This window comes from Pseudochaenichthys georgianus, chromosome 7, assembly GCF_902827115.2.
Source record: "Pseudochaenichthys georgianus chromosome 7, fPseGeo1.2, whole genome shotgun sequence".
NCBI lineage: Eukaryota > Metazoa > Chordata > Actinopteri > Perciformes > Channichthyidae > Pseudochaenichthys > Pseudochaenichthys georgianus.
The window spans coordinates 17,204,610-17,223,489 of NC_047509.1; the positions used below are offsets into that span (position 1 = coordinate 17,204,610).

The following is an 18,880-nucleotide window of genomic DNA, read 5'->3' on the forward strand; positions in this document are numbered from 1 at the left end:
TAACTGACAAGCCAACACACACATAATCAAACAGAGCTGGTTTCAGTGATACACTGTATGTTTGAGTTCATGGACTTGGACATGGACATGGACACCATCTTGATTTTTTGGTGAGAATGGAAGATGCCAGTCTGAGGTTAGGACCTTCACCTGCACGTTGGGCCTGCTGCATTTCAAAAGTCTGGGGATTCATTTAAAGAGATTCTTTATCTGACTGACCTATGATGTGCACTCAGTCAGAAACATTTTGAGCATATCGGAAGGATGTTAACCGACCGAACGGATGGCTTTGTTAATCATCTTACAAAGTTATAAAAGAGAACTTGGATGTAACAATTTGGAAGATTATAGCTTTGCATTTTAACATTTGAGTCACAATTTAAGTCTTGCTTTTGACGTGAATGATTCGATCCTGTTTGTTTAGTTGAGTGCTTGTTTTATTTTAAGCAGGAAATCTGAACATGAAATACTTCTTTACACTTTTGGAGAATTTTGTGATGGGAATGGTTGTAGTTTCTTATATTTTCAGCAGATCAAAATTCAGATAAAAGGTATTTTTAAATCCTTTTCTGCATTAGGAATGACCTTTTGTGTAGAGATGAAGTTCCGGCATTCTGATTGGTTATGAAGTTGAACAAGTTGGACTTCCTTAGTAGAATAATCTGCTGACTTCTCAGTGCTATAGTTTAATACCAGCAGGGTGGATTTAACAGTTAACAGGAAAATGCTGACGTGGTCATATAATCAAAGAGCTATACATGCCTGAAATCTATAAGTATTTTCATTTGGTTTGAACTCAATTAAATGGAAGAGTGAGTTGACTGCACAGTGCACACACTAGCCTCCCTACATCACTATTATTGATTACAAAACAGTTCATAGATGCTGAGCAATGTAGTTATTACATTACATTAGTTATTACAACACTGATCCAATACCAGTAGCTCTGAAGCAATGCCGTTATGATGGAAAAGCATCGATGAGGATGTAAGAGACTATGTTCCTGTTTAGAGTAACATTTTTAGTATTGATCAACTCACATAAAGTATTCCTCCTTGTTGAATCACTGCAGACTGAACAGAGAGGTCGAAGTAAATGTATTTCAAACCGAAAAATATGAAATAAAATATAAAAACCTCAACATTGATTATTGATACGATTGGTCAATACTGAAGAGAGTGGGGGCAGTATATCTGTAACAGTGGATTATGCATGCAGCGCAGAGATACGACCGAAATGGAAAAAATAGGACGCATTTATTTTATTGTGAAAAGCTCACAGGCCTAAATAAAGAGTCCAAGGCTGCAGCCGAATAGTCCAAAATGTCAGGATGCGTGGAAAAGGTGGGGCCCAAATGCAGAATTTAACAAAAAGCGAGCTTTATTAAATCATAAAAGCTGTGGCAAAAAGGCAGTATCCAAAAACAAACGAGCAGCACAAGGAACACAGACCGTGGAAACATGGAGGGGAAACAATGGACCGACATGGAACACAGGGGAAGACTAGACTAAATACACAGAAGGGTAATCACAGGACAAGACACAGCTGGGCAGGGGAGGGAGAAACACAAGGGCAACAGGTAAACACAATGAGACACACCAGGGAAACTAACGACAGGGAGGAGGACCAGACAAAACACAAGGAGGAAGACAAAACACCAAATGAACAGACTTGCAAAACCCATAACCAGACAGACAACACTAAAACCGTGACATAAACCTAGGAGTGTGACACAACTCAGCTCCTATCACCTCTATCCCTATCGTCATCGCCTCTATCCCTATCGCCTCTATCCCTATCGCCTCTATCGCCATCGCCTCTATCCCTATCGCCTCTACCCCTATCGTCTCTATCCCTGTCGTCATCGCCTCTATCCCTGTCGTCATCGCCTCTATCCCTATCGTCATCGCCTCTATCCCTATCGCCTCTATCCCTATCGCCTCTATCCCTATCGTCATCACCTCTATCCCTATCGCCTCTATCCCTATCGCCTCTATCCCTATCGCCATCGCCTCTATCCCTATCGCCTCTACCCCTATCGTCTCTATCCCTGTCGTCATCGCCTCTATCCCTATCGCCTCTATCCCTATCGTCATCGCCTCTATCCCTATCGCCTCTATCCCTATCGCCTCTATCCCTATCGCCTCTATCCCTATCGTCATCACCTCTATCCCTATCGCCTCTATCCCTATCACCTCTATCCCTATCGCCATCGCCTCTATCCCTATCGCCTCTACCCCTATCGTCTCTATCCCTGTCGTCATCGCCTCTATCCCTATCGTCATCGCCTCTATCCCTATCGCCTCTATCCCTATTGCCTCTATCCCTATCGTCATCACCTCTATCCCTATCGCCTCTATCCCTATCGCCTCTATCCCTATCGTCATCACCTCTATCCCTATCGCCTCTATCCCTATCGCCTCTATCCCTATCGTCATCGCCTCTATCCCTATCGCCTCTATCCCTATCGTCTCTATCCCTATCGTCTCTATCCCTATCGTCATCACCTCTATCCCTATTGCCTCTATTCCTTGACCTCTGTGTGAAACGTCACGAGGTTAAGGAATAGTGGATAGTAGAATTCAAAAGGATTTAGAAGAAGAGACTGCGGTGCTTTGAGAATCCGACTGCACTTTCACTATCCAACCCATGAATGTGCGTCTGCTGCTGTGGGGAAACTACAGTTTTCTATACAGTGGACTACAACATGGATGTTTAAAAAGAACGAGGGACTACTGTAAACTCATCTAGAGACTCTGCACCGTGCTCTGATGCTGTTGCTTCGCTTTATGAACGTGGACAACAGAGAAACATATTCTTCATGACCAAAGTTGGAATTGAAATACAAAAGGAAAGTGAAACTTATGCTCGTCACCCTCTCCCTCCGGTCCACATTAATACAAATGATCCCAATACATATGATTGTATGAACTAAATATCTTAAAATCAATACAAATGTATTTATTATAAACGTTAGTCCTTACCACCTATCACTGCGTATATCACCATTCAAACATCTTTTAAAAGTTGAACAAACCCCACACAGCTCAGTAAAGACTCTGAAATGTTGACTTTATTTGATCATTTCAGTAAAAACTAACGTTCATATTTCTCTTTTTGATTATAATACTGATGAACGTTCAAAACAAAGCACTTTGGCAACTTACCACATACGTTTTAAAAAGCTTAATAAGCACCGTAACTTTCATGATATCATTTCTCGGTCATAATCGGTTGTTTCCCTGAACGGCCGAATGTTGTGTCACGGCAAATGTTGTGGCCGCGAGGCATTGTGGGGCAGCATTTTCTCCTTTCCTTTAGTAATGGGAGGTCCAGTTGTTCCTACGCTAAAGGAGGTTATAAAGGAAGTTTCAAACCTCCTTTCCTATCATCTAGACCAGAGAATTCAAACGACTCTTATCATGGCAGCCACTGAGGTACTTCTGGGTCATTTCTCTCCGTTAGGAAGGTTCTTAAGCTAAACTGAAAATTCGACCGCAGCCCAAGTTGAGTAACGGGTCTCACAGGCAGGTAAAAAACAGACACGTAGGTAGCAGACGGGCTGCATGAAACTGTATTGCAATGATGACAAATTGGCAAGGAAGGAAGACATTTGGCTGTCACTGGTAGAGCTGGATCTAATTCGAGGGAATGCGAAGCAGGAGGGTTAGGAGGGTGAGATGGCCAGGCAGAGCTGATAAGGGAAGTGGGAACAGCTGTGAGAAAGATGGGTGTGGGGTAGGGCTGCAACAAACGACTAATTTGATAATCGATTAATCTATCGATTAATCGATTATTCGGATCGTTAAGGTTTTAACTGTACTACTACTTATATCGATACTGCTTATCGATCCGGTCCTTTTAACGATAGTATTAACGGTTCTTTTGACAAGAAATAAGGTAAACTAACTAAACAAATTGTGAACAAAACTAACATCGCTTTTTATTTTAATTAAATGCATAATATTTCACATCAAAAGAAACAACAATGTTTTAACAAATCGTATTAAATAATGTGATGACAGAACTGTAAACAGAATAGCTGAAACTTTAACAAAATAAATAACTCAGTTACCTCTAATCATTAACCCATGTTTTTATAACTGAGTTATCTCCGTGTGTTGCTGCTAGCATACATAACACCTGACGTGGAAATGTTACTCGTGGACGGGGCTACAGAGCTGCTAGAAAGACAGTCGAACCCGGTGCATTTCTCCGTCTGGATGTGGAGCAGTTTTGCTAAATGTTTAGACAAATTGCTCGTGTTACCGCCCTTACATGCTAAACACTTATTGCACTTTTGGTAACGAGCATTGTCCACATCGAGACGGCTAAAGTTTAACCATACCTCGGAGCGCGTTCTCTCCGCCATCTCCTCCGTGTGTGTGTGTGTGTGTGTGTGTTGCATGCATGTAGCGGCTGCGTGTGTGTGTGTAAACTGCCCCGCCCCCTCGCAAGCAGGCGGGGGAGAGATCTCTCGTCTGAATTGGGAAGATCGAAAATACATTATAGACGCATTTTGTAGTCATATTGCATATTAGAAACGGAGTTGGTGACACTAAGACTGCGATATAACGTTTATGTAGCAATAATACATATGACATATGTTTTAAATGTTTCCTGTACCGATAAAAAAGAGCGATAACGTTGGAGCTTAACGGGGTGTAGAACACAGGTGATGACGTCACCAACGAATCGACGACTGAATTAGTTGCCAACTAATTTGGTAATCGATTTTAATCGATTAAGGCGATTAGTTGTTGCACCCCTAGTGTGGGGTAGGGGTGGGCGATATTGAAAAATATGTTATCACGATATTTTCAGGCAGTATCACGATAGACGATATATATCACGATATTTTTTCATGTCGGTTATTATGGTTATTTTTCAAGTTACTTAACAGTACAAGCACCTACAAGGTAACAGAAACTAAAACAAAAAGGAGTAACAGACCAAAATAGCATTTCAAGCTGGTTTTATTTCAGAAATGAAACCCTGAATGAACAAGTGAGCAGTGAACATCAATAAACATGAAAAGGAGGGTAAAACATAACTAAGTAAAACATAAAACATCAATGAGGAAAAGTCAGTGCCAAATAATTAAAATGTAAACTTTAGAGTAGACTTGAAGTGTAATAAAAGACTTTAGCATAACTGAAGGGAAAAACATAAAACGCCACAGCGTCAGTTATGTCTTTCCACCGTTTGCTAGTCTTTTCATCAGGAGCCCCTTTATGAAATGCCTGCCCTATGGTTGCTCGCTGCAAAGAAAGGGGGCGGGGACTTTGGGAGCGTGTTAAACAACTCGGACTGAACGCAAGCAGAGGTGCGCTGACATTGTGAAATCGATCGGTCGCTTGATATATGGTGAAATTTAAAATCAGTAGGTGAGGCTGGGGGAGCGGGAGGGGAAGAGGCTCTCCGTCCGCTGTCATAGCCCCCTGCGCCGCGCACGGAGAGCCTCTTCCCCTCCCGCTATTTTTTTTTTTCAAATTTTCTTTTCAAATTTTTTTTTTTTGTTATCACGATAGGACGATATCTCTGAAAAAGCATATCGTGGAGACCTAATATCGTCACGACGATATATATCGTCATATCGCCCACCCCTAGTGTGGGGTCAGGTGATTTGGAAAGGAGGGAAAGTCCGGCTGAGTTCTGCAATTGATGATTGAGTTCGGTAATAGTCTTGAGGAAGTTGATGAAGAGGGGAACAAAAGGCAGAATGTGAGATATGCGGCCCTCGCCCAGAAGACGTAAGCCATTCTTTTCACAGATTTATAATTTCATCAATATGAAATCTAATGGCATGGCTTGCCTAGATGGTGGTGCAATGCGGGTATCAATATCCCATTATAATGAACTGCCATAATGGCTTTTAATGGATGTAGTAAACGCCCTCTGATTCTTCAGTGGTTGAATGTGAATGTTTCCCACTGAGACTCTGCGGCTGAGGCGCAGGGAAACGAGTCCCGGGCTCTGCTGCAATCTGAAACCTCCGTGTCCACAACAACAGGGATTTCTCCTCACAGCAGCCAGCGTTGGTTACAGATGGTGATGGTAGAAGATTAAGAGGTGCATCTATCCATCAACATGACTTGTGGAACCCCCTGTGCAATGGGACAGTGTTCGCTCCCTGACACCAGATTTTGGTGGCACGTAACGATCCTTAAGTGCCCCAGGGGCTTGGAGCTGTTTTTGACCAGGACGTGGCAAACATAAGCCAAGCAGAAACAAAATTAAGGTGAAGAGGATGAACCGACACACAATAGAGGTGGGAGCAAAAACCCTGCTTATTTCCCCCCCACCACCTATGTTACATAAACATGAGCTTGAAGCTGAACTGCACACACAGCATATGTTTGTTTTCCCCTTAACTGAGCCAGAGGTTTCTCATGTCATCTGCTTCATATCCTCCAGCTGAGCCTCTGTCCCCTGGTGAACCTCAAACTTATTCTTTTTTTTTTTAAATCATATTTTGATTTAAAAAGTGTTCTCTGGGAAACAATACTCTTGAGGAACATAGCCATATGGCTACATCTGCAAATATGTTTCTATGCATAGGGTGCTTTGTGTGTTACATCATTGTACCATTTCCACGTATTGGTATGAAAGTACAACTGACTCTGGTAATGTGATGTCACACCAATCGAGGTAAAAGCTTTAGTTTGCGTGTCATGTCATCTATTTTCCCATAGGTATGCTATTGTAGTGCATTATGCAAAAGACAGAAAACATTACTTAACCTACTCTCTTTTTATGCATATTTCAGAATGATCGGAACTGATCATTCTGCATAAACATCATGAATGTAGGAATTTTTAAATGAGTATGTTTATAAAGAAAATGGTATCCAAGTGAATGATGCAGTTAAAGGAAAATCCCCTGGTTGGTGGTGTGTGAGCCCCTGCTCACACACCACCAACCAACACACAAACACACACACACACACGCACACACACACACACGCTGTTGAATACTCATATATATATTACAGGAATACTTCCAGCAGCAGTGTGTTTATATGATCCTCACGCTCTCAAAGACTACAGATATTTGTACTTGTATCAACAAGGTGACACTAAATACAATATAAAGGCTTAAATATAGATATAGAATAACATAGATATAGGCAAAAACAAAGAAAAAGGCACCATTTAAATGCATCTGATATTTCAGCACCACGGACAGCGCCATGATTTCAACATTACACCGCACTGATATTTCAGAGCCACAGCTTTATTGTTTGGTGGAGAGAAAAAAACAACATTTAATTGTATATTTGTCAGCCTACTTTTTTACGGTTGTCACTCTTTCAAATTATTTCTTAAAGCAATATGAGGGTTTAAGCACCACAACATTTTAAAATGGCACCGATCCCAGATTGAGATCACTGCCAGAATTTTACCAACTGATCCACAGGCCAGGGATCTGTTCACCAAATGTCAGCCAAATTCATTTGTAATTCAGTATTACATGAGTTTTACCTTTATCCATGGATACACAATAAGAACAGATTATATGAATACTTTCGTGACGTTTCGCTCTCTCAAAAGTTTGGCCATTTTGTCTTCATGCGCCAATGAGCAACTCTCATAGGAATGAACGAGGCCCCGCCTCCCACACTGTATCCAGTTCTTATAGAGAGGCGAAGTCCCTCCCTTTCCAGTGGACCTCCATGGGACCTTATTTCGGAAAAATTATGTATTGAAGTTAGGGATGCACGATAATTATCGGCCCGATAATTATCGGTCCGATATTAGGAATTATGACGTCATCCCGATAAACCCGATAACAGTATTAATAGCCCCAATAATATACAATATATTTTTTGGGTAAAAAAAAAAGAAAAAAATACTGCGGTGTGGGTGGATTGGGATGAGGGGTGCTTGTTTTTCACTCGGCTCCTCCCGTTTTGCCAGTACTGTGGTATTAGTGGTTTAGGAAGAGGGGAGTTCTTCACAAATCCAGCGCTCCCTAATACTTCGAACCTGATCAGTCACCTGAAACATCGCCATCGCTACGATGGTGTGTTAAAAGCGTACGAAGACAATAATACAATACAAAGTGTGTGTGTGTGTGTGTGTGTGTGTGTGTGTGTGTGTGTGTGTGTGTGTGTGTGTGTGTGTGTGTGTGTGTGTGTGTGTGTGTGTGTGTGTGTGTGTGTGTGTGTGTGTGTGTGTGTGTGTGTGTGTGTGTGTGTGTGTGTGTGTGATGTGCAACTCAAGGCATATGCTCGAACCGGAGCTGCCTGGACACTGCAATCATGTTGCTGAGTGTGCTGACTTCTCCTACAATGTCCCACTGTCTGGCTTCCTGCATAAAGTCAAGTGCTCGGCGCAGTTGTGGCGAAATGTCGCTCCTCTGTTTTCATTTAAACAGCTCCTTATATCCGTTAGCGCAGCTAGCTAGCACCAGATGCTAACAATGCACGTAAGGTCTCTCCCTCGCTCGCTCGGGCCACACACACACACACACACACACACACACACACCCTCCCGGTCCTCCCGATGGCCAGTCGGTGCCTGCCGGTGAGCGTGGAAGTGTGGTCTGTCACAAGCGGGCGGAAGGAGCGGGGCTGTCAGCATCAGCTTGTAGATGGTATTTTAAACTCGATGCGCGAAAAAATACACATGCGTTAATCGCGTTAAAATAATTAGTGGCGTAATTTTATTTTTTGTTATCGGTCTTGAGAAGCAGGAAGTTATCGGTATCGGTTTCAAAAAACGAATATCGTGCATCCCTAATTGAAGTCAATGGAGAGAGAAAGATTATCGTTTGAATTGTGCCACGAATTACACATATGATGTTTGTCAATTTAAAAGATAATTTTGCAAGTAAAAAAAGAAATGTGTCGTGAAACTGTGAAGTAACACTTTTGTTTGTGTGAAACCGCTCAATGAACTACATCTCCCGTCTCGCACCACACACCAAGACGGCCGCCACGTTGGCACATTTCACTTCTCTCTTTCAGCATGAGGCGAAAATTATTAAACGAGGTGAAAATCACTCCAAGTCTGGGCGTGTTGAGAGCTATACATACACACAAGGGGAGTTAGTCGGTTCCGTAAGAGCCAGCATGCGGGACTGGGATTCTCGGATTTGTAGTCTTTCTAGTTGCGTATTTTTCATAGTCTTATATTTCAACAGTTTACGACAAACTGTGACTTTTTTTTACATGGAAATGATTTTTTAAGATTGACAAACATCATATGTGTAATTCGTGGCACAATTCCACCCAAAGATGATCTTTCTCTCCCCATTGACTTCAATACATAATTTTCCGAAATAAGGTCCCATGGACCGGAAGTAGATGGGCGGGACTTCGCCTCTCTATTATACATCCAGGATATTGACAGACTGATATATCTTTTCCAAATTGGCACACTCCTTCAAGGCTCAAAGTCAAATGTTAACCATCTCTCTTTTAATATTTTATTTTGAATGCTAATTTTCTTGTATTGTTATATTTCTTAAATCAATTTCAACAGTAAGTACATTATTGTCAAACCTAAACACACAATTAAAATAATTTTGGAATAAATGAATGTATTTTTATTGAAATATAAGCACTACAAGTTTAAATGTTGTCATTTAAAGCTGCTTAGCGAAAAATATCCTCATTCCTTGTAGTTTGTATTTTATTGCTGTGAGAGCATCTCCTTCAATCAACTGTGATTACTCAAGTGTCTTGTCAAAAACTCACACAGATAAAGGGTGTGTTTTTCCTTTGTTGTAGCATGCTGAATAAACCAGTATTTAAAGCCTCGTAAATACATATGTAAGGAGAAACCATGAATTAGTAAGGATTTATCCTTGCCCAATGGCACTCTAGTGTGAAAGAAAAGAGAGAGGGACTGTAAGCAACACAGAAACAGAGGGGATTGAAAGGAAAGACAGATTAGGAGACATAAGGGCAATGAAGATGGAGGGACAGAAAAGAGTACTTCATTAAAGTGGCATTCATTATCTGCAGTCTGTGCTGTCCTCTCTTTCTTGACATCATCATCCATCATTCTCCCTCTCCTCTTCCCGTCCCTGTTTTTCCTTTGTTGTGCCTCATATCTTATCCTCTTTCTCTGTCTGTCACATCGTCTTTCCTCTTACTGTAGGTCATCTCTCACTTCCCTGTGCCTCTCTTGTCATCTTCGCACCTTGCCTTATTTATCTCGTTCATTAGAATCTTGTGTGAGTGACTGCCGTGGCCTTTTATAAGGAAGGCATTAGGAACAGAGAGAGGAGAAACAATCCTGGCGTGGTTTTCCTTCCTCTAAATAGCCTCTAACATACGTTCACCCTGTCTGTCCACTCACCTGTTAATTGGGGGTTTTCGTCATGCTGGTCCAGACTGAACAGAGCTAAATTGGGAGCTTTTGGCTCTCTGTTTCTTTGAGTTCAGCAAAAAAATTGTCTAAAACTGGGCTAGAAACTGGGACAGCAAACAGTAGCTAGGACACAGATCAGACAAAATGACTTAAAAGGTACAAATGAAACCCACAAAACAACTGACTGTAATCCTGCTATCAACTCTACTGATTAGAAGAAAAGAAGGACATACGTAATTATAACTTTTGCACCAATCATTATGAGTAACAGTCACTTATTGCTCGCTCTTTATGGTCGTCATTAGGATCTTTTTATATGTTCTTCTGCCACCATCCTCGGCTACATCGCCCCATTACGTAACACCCCAAGCTGTTGTAAAGATGCATCCAACAAGCCACTGCTTTATCAGACTGTGGCTCCCCCTTGGATCGTAACGATGGCTGCCAAAACAACTTCCCCTCAACTCCTGGTAGCCTTTCCCCTGAACAGCGATATTATGTAGCTAAGGCGAGCTAAGGACGGTTGCGGCACAGCACGTTTTTAATTGAAAACAATTACAGTAGGGACTTTGCACCAGCGGGAATGGTTAGTGTTGATGGAGACAGATACAGGCAATTAAACATACTGGGAAAATAAGGAACATTTAACATGCTTTTTTCATTGGATCAGCAGGGAGGAGATAAGTGGAAAGTGTCTCCACTTTCGGCACCTGTGTTAATTGCATGGATTGAGTCAAACGTTCTTGTCTTTTCTGGTGAAGGCTGATGCTAAACATAAAGACGGATAGGAATCAGGAGGAGTTGGCTGTGGAGAGTTCAGCAGCTGAAATAGCAGCTCCATAGCAGGGGAAAAGAAAAAGAGGTCAGAACTGATCCGGATTTATTGGCTCAGCTGGTCATAAAGGAGGCTTTATCCTCACATTGCATTATGCAAGACAAGATCTCTACTGGCTACAGGTGAAGGATGACTGCTCTGCAGACACAGGTTCTCTCAGTCTCTCATTTTCCTCCTCCCGCATGCTCTCTGTATATTTTCTCTCTCTCTCTCAGGATGGATGAGTTTAATACTGAGGTGGTTGGAAGTGCTTTCTTTACTCTGACTTGTGGACAAGCTCTCCTCCTCTGATCCCCCCACATCTTCTCCATTACCTTACCCTCTGGCCTTTGCCTTTTTTCCCCTTCACCTCTTCTTCTCCCTGCTCTCTCGTTCTCAGTTTGTACCATTACTGAGGCATCACATTGATTTCTTAAATGCCTTTCTTAAAAGGTATTGGTGCCTAGTCTGACTGTCGGTGTATCATTCCTTCACTTGTTCTCTCACTTTATGCCAGATGCTCGTACATGCAGTACCAGCCTAGGCACCTCGGGCAGGATCTAAAAGGAGCTTTCAAAACAGGAGATATGGTCTTCTCCGTCTTTTAACAAAATACCAAAATAGATCTGGTGCAGCAGTGGATAATATTGTTGGTTTCGCTCATTCATGAAGCACAAACTCATGAGTTTACGGTTTCATTGAGGACAAACAACCAACTGCCATCTAATTTTATGATCAGTGTGCATGGTTTGTTCTTTCACTACAGTAAAATAATTATTTGTCATTACGATATATGACCACACGCTTATATGCATTCAAGTAATTAAATATATCAGCATAACTAATCTGCTCACAAAATACAAAAACCCTAAGAAAATGTACAGGTGGTCTTAATGCTTTGAAGAGACATGGCACTGAGACTTTGGCAAACAAGTGTCGGTGGGGGTGCAAGGATGTGTGGGCTTTTAAGAAAATAACCACTCCAGTCTACTTCACCAAAAAGAAATCTAGGAAAGCAATAGCAAGTAAAAATGGCGAAGAAAAAGCAACTCAATTGGAGAAAATCTGAGCATGCTCTGCCTTTGCTCTGACCTGGTTCCAGTTAATCCGCCTACTGTACACGATGAACATTACCTCCACACTGTATTTATAGAGCCTTTTGCTCTGTGTCTTTGTGTGTAAGCCGATGTGTATATGAATGTGATTGTATAGTAAATGCAGATTAGGCCATGTCATTTAGGGGCATTTGAAACCCTTGTTTAATACAACCATCAATCCTTTAGGCTGCAATGTGTCACATATATTCTGGTCCGAATTTAAAGGTCCCCTATTATACTGTTTTTCATCAATATATTATAGGTCTCAGATATATACAAAACATGTCTCTGAAGTGTTTGGCTCCAAACACCAAACAGATCATTGTAGCATCCCATAATCCCCTCAGCCCTGTTTCAGAAGTGCTGATTCTGGGTCTGTTACTGTAGATGAAAATAAGGAGCCCCTCCCCACGCCCCTCTGAGAGATATTTGGTTAAAAAGAACTAGGGATGCACGATATTGTTTTTTTTAAACCGATACCGATAACTTCCTGCTTCTCAAGACCGATAATAAAAAATGTTTTACGCCACTAATTATTTTAACGCGATTAACGCATGTGTATTTTTTTTCCTCGGCCGCCCCGTAGTTTCAGAGCGCATCGACTTTAAAATACCATCTACAAGCTGATGCTGACAGCCCCGCTCCTGCCGCCCGCTTGTGGCAGACCACACTTCCACGCTCACCGGCAGGCACCGACTGGCCATTGGGAGGACCGGGAGGGTGTGTGTGTGTGTGGTCCGAGCGAGCGAGAGAGAGACCTTACGTGCATTGTTGTAGTTAGCATCTGGTGCTAGCTAGCTGCGCTAACGGATATAAGGAGCTGTTTAAATGAAAACAGAGGAGCGAAATTTCGCCACAACTGCGCCGAGCACTTGACTTTATGCAGGAAGCCAGACAGTGGGACATTGTACGAAAAGTCAGCACACTCATCACGGATAGTGCAACATGATTGCAGCGTCCAGGCAGCTCCGGTTCGAGCATATGCCTTGAGTTGCCCATAGCTCCAACACGCACGCGCGCGCACACACACACACACACACACACACACACACACACACACACACTTTGTATTGTATTATTGTCTTCGTACGCTTTTAACACACCATCGTAGCGATGGCGATGTTTCAGGTGACTGATCAGGTTCGAAGTATTAGGGAGCGCTGGATTTGTGAAGAACTCCCCTCTTCCTAAACCACTAATACCACAGTACTGGCAAAACGGGAGGAGCCGAGTGAAAAACAAGCACCCCTCATCCCAATCCACCCACACCGCAGTATTTTTTTCTTTTTTTTTACCCAAAAAATATATTGTATATTATCGGGGCTATTAATACCGGTATCGGGTTTATCGGGATGACGTCATAATTTATAATATCGGACCGATAATTATCGGGCCGATGACGTACAACAACATTAACCTTTCTGTTGGTCACTTGTTAGCAGACCCTTCACGCGATGGCAGAGCGAACAGGTACAGGCAGGGCCCATAATGATAGCTCTATAGTTTAAATCTACTACTCACACATGAACATATGGAAATGGGGTACTATTTAAAAAAAAAAAATGTATTTAGGAACCGATCCATGTGATTTGTAGTGGGGGTCGACCTCAAATCCTCTATGGGGGTCCAGGGGCATGCCCCCCGGTAAGATTTTATTTTTTATTTTGGAGTTAAATGCATCAATCTGGTGCATTTTGAGGGGAAAATAAAGAGACTAGATCTATGGAAACAGTGACACCTATATTAAACAGAACTGTATACATTTCAATAATCATAAAATCATGGCCATAACTAATACCATACCATTTCCAATATGAACAAAACACTGAAACGTGTTTATTAATTTATTTTTGGTTCATTTATAGTTTTGAGTGTGTCTGTGCTCCTGAATCAGCCTCTCCTGTCTCCCTCCTCTCCCCCTGCTCCTCTTTGAGGCAGCAGCAAAGACTAGTTTTCTCTCAACAAGTTTTAAAAGTGTATCTTACCTTTTTTCACCCAGTTAACTTTTTATTTATTTATTCATGCATATTTTACTAATCACATTACATTTTATTTAGCTGACGCTTTTATCCAACGCGACTTATAATGACCGATTACAGGGACATTCTCCCTGGAGTAACTAAGGGCTAAGTGCCTTACTCAAGGGCACACTAGTGGTGGTGTTCCTGGCGGGATTTGAACTCACAGCCTTCCGATCTTCAGCCCACCTCACTATCCATTAGACCAATCACTACCCTCTCAAATGGAAATATGTGTTTACATAAATGGTGACCACACCGTTTGAGACCCACTGATAACTTAGACTAAGTTAACTATCTAAACACTCAGAGAGTCCTTTACCTCACCTGAGCTGAGCTTATCCCGAGCTTGAATGACACACAGAGACCAATCAAGGGCTATGATTTATGATCTGTATGACAGTGGCCATGTCGGAAGGCCACATCATGTGAACAGCCAGTCACCCTGTGTGAGGCAGGCCACTTAACAGGCCAGAAGGAGGCGAGATCAGTGCAAGGTAGCGAGGGATCATTGTCCACAAGTTAATCGATCGCAGATGGCGTCGTGGTCACGGACGAATAAAAAAAAAATTATTAAAAAACTAAATGGGTCGCGAAATATACTTGGGCGGCCGTTAATATACCTGGGCGGCCCGCCCAAGTATAGTCTATGTGTGGGAAACCCTGGAGATGTTGCAATCTACGTATTGTTGGAATACCAGAAGGTGTTGAACAAGGCAACCCTACTACGTTCATCTCTAACATGCTTCACGAATTGTTTACCGGACTGGAGAAAGCACCGGTACTTGACCGTGCTCACCGTGTACCCGCTTCCCGACCTAAAGACGGAGAGCGCCCACGCTCCTTCCTCTGTAAAGTTCATCTTTTTCAAGTGAAAGAGGAAATACTGAAACTCTCACGTCAGAAAGGCAAGCGCGTGCTCGGTGGCACCCAGATTTTCATATTCCCTGACTATAGCGCAGATTTGGACAAGCGCAGAGCTGCATATAATGAGGTGAAGGCTGTGCTTCGCAGGGCAGACGTCAGATATGGGCTCCTTTATCCGGCACGACTGCAGATCACTTTCGGCAGTGAGACGAGGATTTTCGACTCTCCCCAATCCGCGATGGAATACTACACTACGAAGATAAAGCCTACAGCCGAAAATATGTGAACATTTGTGCAGCTGTTTGTGCCAGTCTGTTAAATCAAGGAGTCGTTTACCACGGACTGGAAATCGGGATCGGAATGCTCCGGGTGGATGAGGCCTGATTTATCTCGAGAATTACGCTGCTTCCTTATAACGTTTAAACAGACTTTTCATTCACGGGAACTTTTGAGACTCTTTCCCTGAGATCTCCTCGTGCAGGTTTGGTCTGTCTTGTTCACCGGTTGCTTCAGTTCGAGTTTAACTTCAGTAACTACTTAATGAATGTATCTTTTCATGTTTAAAGCATCTTTTTTCACTTCTTATAGTAACAGGTGCTCACAAGATCATACAGATAGCATATAAGCAAGACGTTTGTGAGAGGGTTTAGCTTTGAGCAAAATACCTTTTGCAATTATTTTGCACATGTCTTTTGGGTCTTGTTTTATGTGATTATTGTTTTTAGCTTAGAATAAGGACACTAGAGGAGTTCAATGCTGGATGAGCAAATTCTGTTAACTAAGGACCGAAAGTGGTTAGATATTTAGGTAATGGCGGTTAGAGTAAAGCTTGTTGAGCTTTGGGAAATACACTGTTTGTGTAGGGGAAATGGGAAAATGGGGAGAACAATGTGTGATAAATGTTTTCTTTTTTGTGTGTGTTATAGTCTGTTTTTGTTTTGTTTGTTTTCTTATGGTTTCTGTTATGAATGCTCCAGAGTACGGCAATATTTTAGCACCTTAATCTATGACCAGCTTGCACTTCAGCTCTCCATTCTTTCAATAAGAAATCTTCAATGACGACTCCATCTGCCCGTCCTGGGGTGTATGGCTGCCAGGTCAACTTTATCAGCTGGAACTGTAAGGGCCTTAATCAACCTGTAAAGCGTAAGAAAGTCCTCTCCCATCTTCAGAACCTCAAGGTCAATATTGCATTTCTCCAGGGAACACATTTAAGGATTTCAGACCATTCAAAATTTAAAACTCAGTGGGTGGGTGAGGTGTATCACTCCAAATTCAATGGTGAAGCTTGAGGCACTGCTATACTTATTCACAAATCCGTACCCTTTGTTGTATCTCAGATCACTGAAGACCGCAATGGTCGGTATGTTATGGTATCTGGCTCACTGTATAACACACCCTTAACTCTTATTAATGTTTACGCACCGAACTGTGATGATTATATGTTTTTTAATGAGCTATTCTTAAATGTGCCTGTTGCTGCGGGTCACCAATTGATAGTGGGGGGAGACGTGAATTGTGTTCTAAACCCAAAGTTAGACCGCTCTTCAGCACGGCCCGTGCAGTTAACAAAATGTGCATTGGGTCTGCAGTCACATTTAGAAACTCTGGGAGCCGTAGATGCGTGGCGCTTCCTCTTTCCGTCAGCTAGGCAGTACTCTTTTTTTCCCCCTGTCACCAATCGTACTCACGCATTGATTACTTTTTTATTGACAAACGCCTTCTTCCGATGGTAAAAAATTGCTCCTATGATGCTATAATAATATCAGATCATTGTCCTTTGATCATGGAGCTATGCTTTGAGAATCAACCAACGCCTTCTCGATCTTGGAGATTTAATACCCACTTACTATCTGATGAAACCTTCATAAAATGCATATCTTCAGAAATTGACATATTTTTTGAGATGGATATTGATAAAGACATGAAATGGAGTTATGTCTGGGAAAGTCTTAAAGCATATATCTGTGGGAAAATAATCTCTTATAGCTCCTTCAAAAACAAACAAAGAAGAATGCCCTTGCTGGAGTTGACCAATATGATTTTAAATTTGGATCAGCAACATTCTGCTTCTCCATCTCCTGATTTATATAAAGAGAGATTATGTTTACAGACAGAATTTAATCTTCTTTCTACAAAGCAGACTGAACAGATGATTTTAAAATCAAAGGGATTGGTTTATGAGCAGGGCGAAAGAGCATCCATAATTCTTGCTCACCAATTGCGGCGCTCAGAGAGCTCACGACTAATAGCTCAAATCAGAAATGAATCTGGCCATCTGACCCATGATTCTGGTGAAATCAACAAAACATTTAAGAAGTTCTATAGTAGACTTTACGAATCTGAATCCTGTAGGAACGAAAAACTGCTGGATACATTTTTTTAAGGCATTTCTTTTCCCACTTTAGGCGATGGTGCTAGGAAGCAGCTCAATGATCAAATTACTGCATCTGAAATTGAAGAAGCTATAAAAACAATGCAAGCAGGCAAATCTCCTGGGCCAGATGGCTTCCCAGTTGAATTTTATAGAACCTTTAGCAAAAATCTTACTCCTGTTTTTAAAAGAAATGTATGATGAATCCTTAAGATCCAGCTCCTTACCGCCAACATTAAATGAAGCTACAATATCCTTACTCTTAAAACCAAATAAAGACCCATTAGAACCTTCGTCATACCGCCCAATCTCTTTATTGAATGTTGATTTTAAAATATTATCCAAATGCCTTGCTAGACGCCTGGAAAAACAGTTGCCAACAATAATATCGCAGGATCAAACCGGGTTTATTAAAGGGAGGCACGTTTTTTTTTAATATACGCAGACTGTTTCAAATCTTATACACTCCCTCCTCACCTCAACCTGAGATAGTCTTATCCCTTGATGCCGAAAAAGCCTTTGACCGGGTAGGATGGGATTATTTATGTTATACCCTTGCTAAATTTGGATTAGGTGAACACTATATATCATGGATAAAACTATTATATTCATCTCCGATGGCACAAGTACAAACCAACAAAGAGAAATCTAGTTATTTCCCACTTCACAAGGCAGGGCTGCCCACTATCTCCCCTCCTATTTGCAGTAGCGATTGAGCCCTTGGCAGTTAAACTCCGTTCTGAGGCACATTTTAAAGGAGTGCTTAGGACTAGAGAGGAACATAAACTTTCCTTATATGCAGATGATCTCCTGCTCTACATTTCTGATCCCCTGGGATCGCTACCATATGTCTTCAGTATACTAAACAGCTTCGGAAAAATGTCAGGCTATAAATTAAACCTTCAGAAAAGTGAGTTGCTTCCTATAAATAAAATAGCTAAAACTCTACCTTTTCAAAATTTCAGTCTGGGACAAACATCCGAGTATATTACTTATTTAGGGGTAAAAATTCCACAATTACGTAATAAACTCTTTGACCTCAATTTTACTAACCTTTTAGAAACAGTTAAGAAGGATTTAAAGAGGTGGAATACACTACCCCTCTCCCTGGCTGGCCGAATCAATGCCGTTAAGATGAATGTTTTGCCGAAATGTCTTTATTTGTTTCAATGTGTGCCAGTATTGATAAGAAGAAAATTCTTTGTAGCCCTTGACAAATCTATCTCAACATTTATTTGGAACAATAAACCTTCAAGAATTCGTAAGGCTTTTTTGCAAAGACCAAAACAATCAGGAGGAATGGCTTTACCTAACTTTGAGTATTACTACTGGGCAGCTAATATTCGTAGCATATTATTTTGGAAAATGCCGTTAGACAACCAACAACC

General features: G+C 41.7%; 1 protein-coding gene across 1 annotated transcript in view; it reads left to right on the forward strand.

Moving 5' to 3' along the window:
• Nucleotides 1–18,880, forward strand: part of camkvl (CaM kinase-like vesicle-associated, like) — a 65,742-nt gene that overhangs the window by 2,322 nt on the left and 44,540 nt on the right. The gene's annotated exons all lie outside the window — the stretch shown is intronic.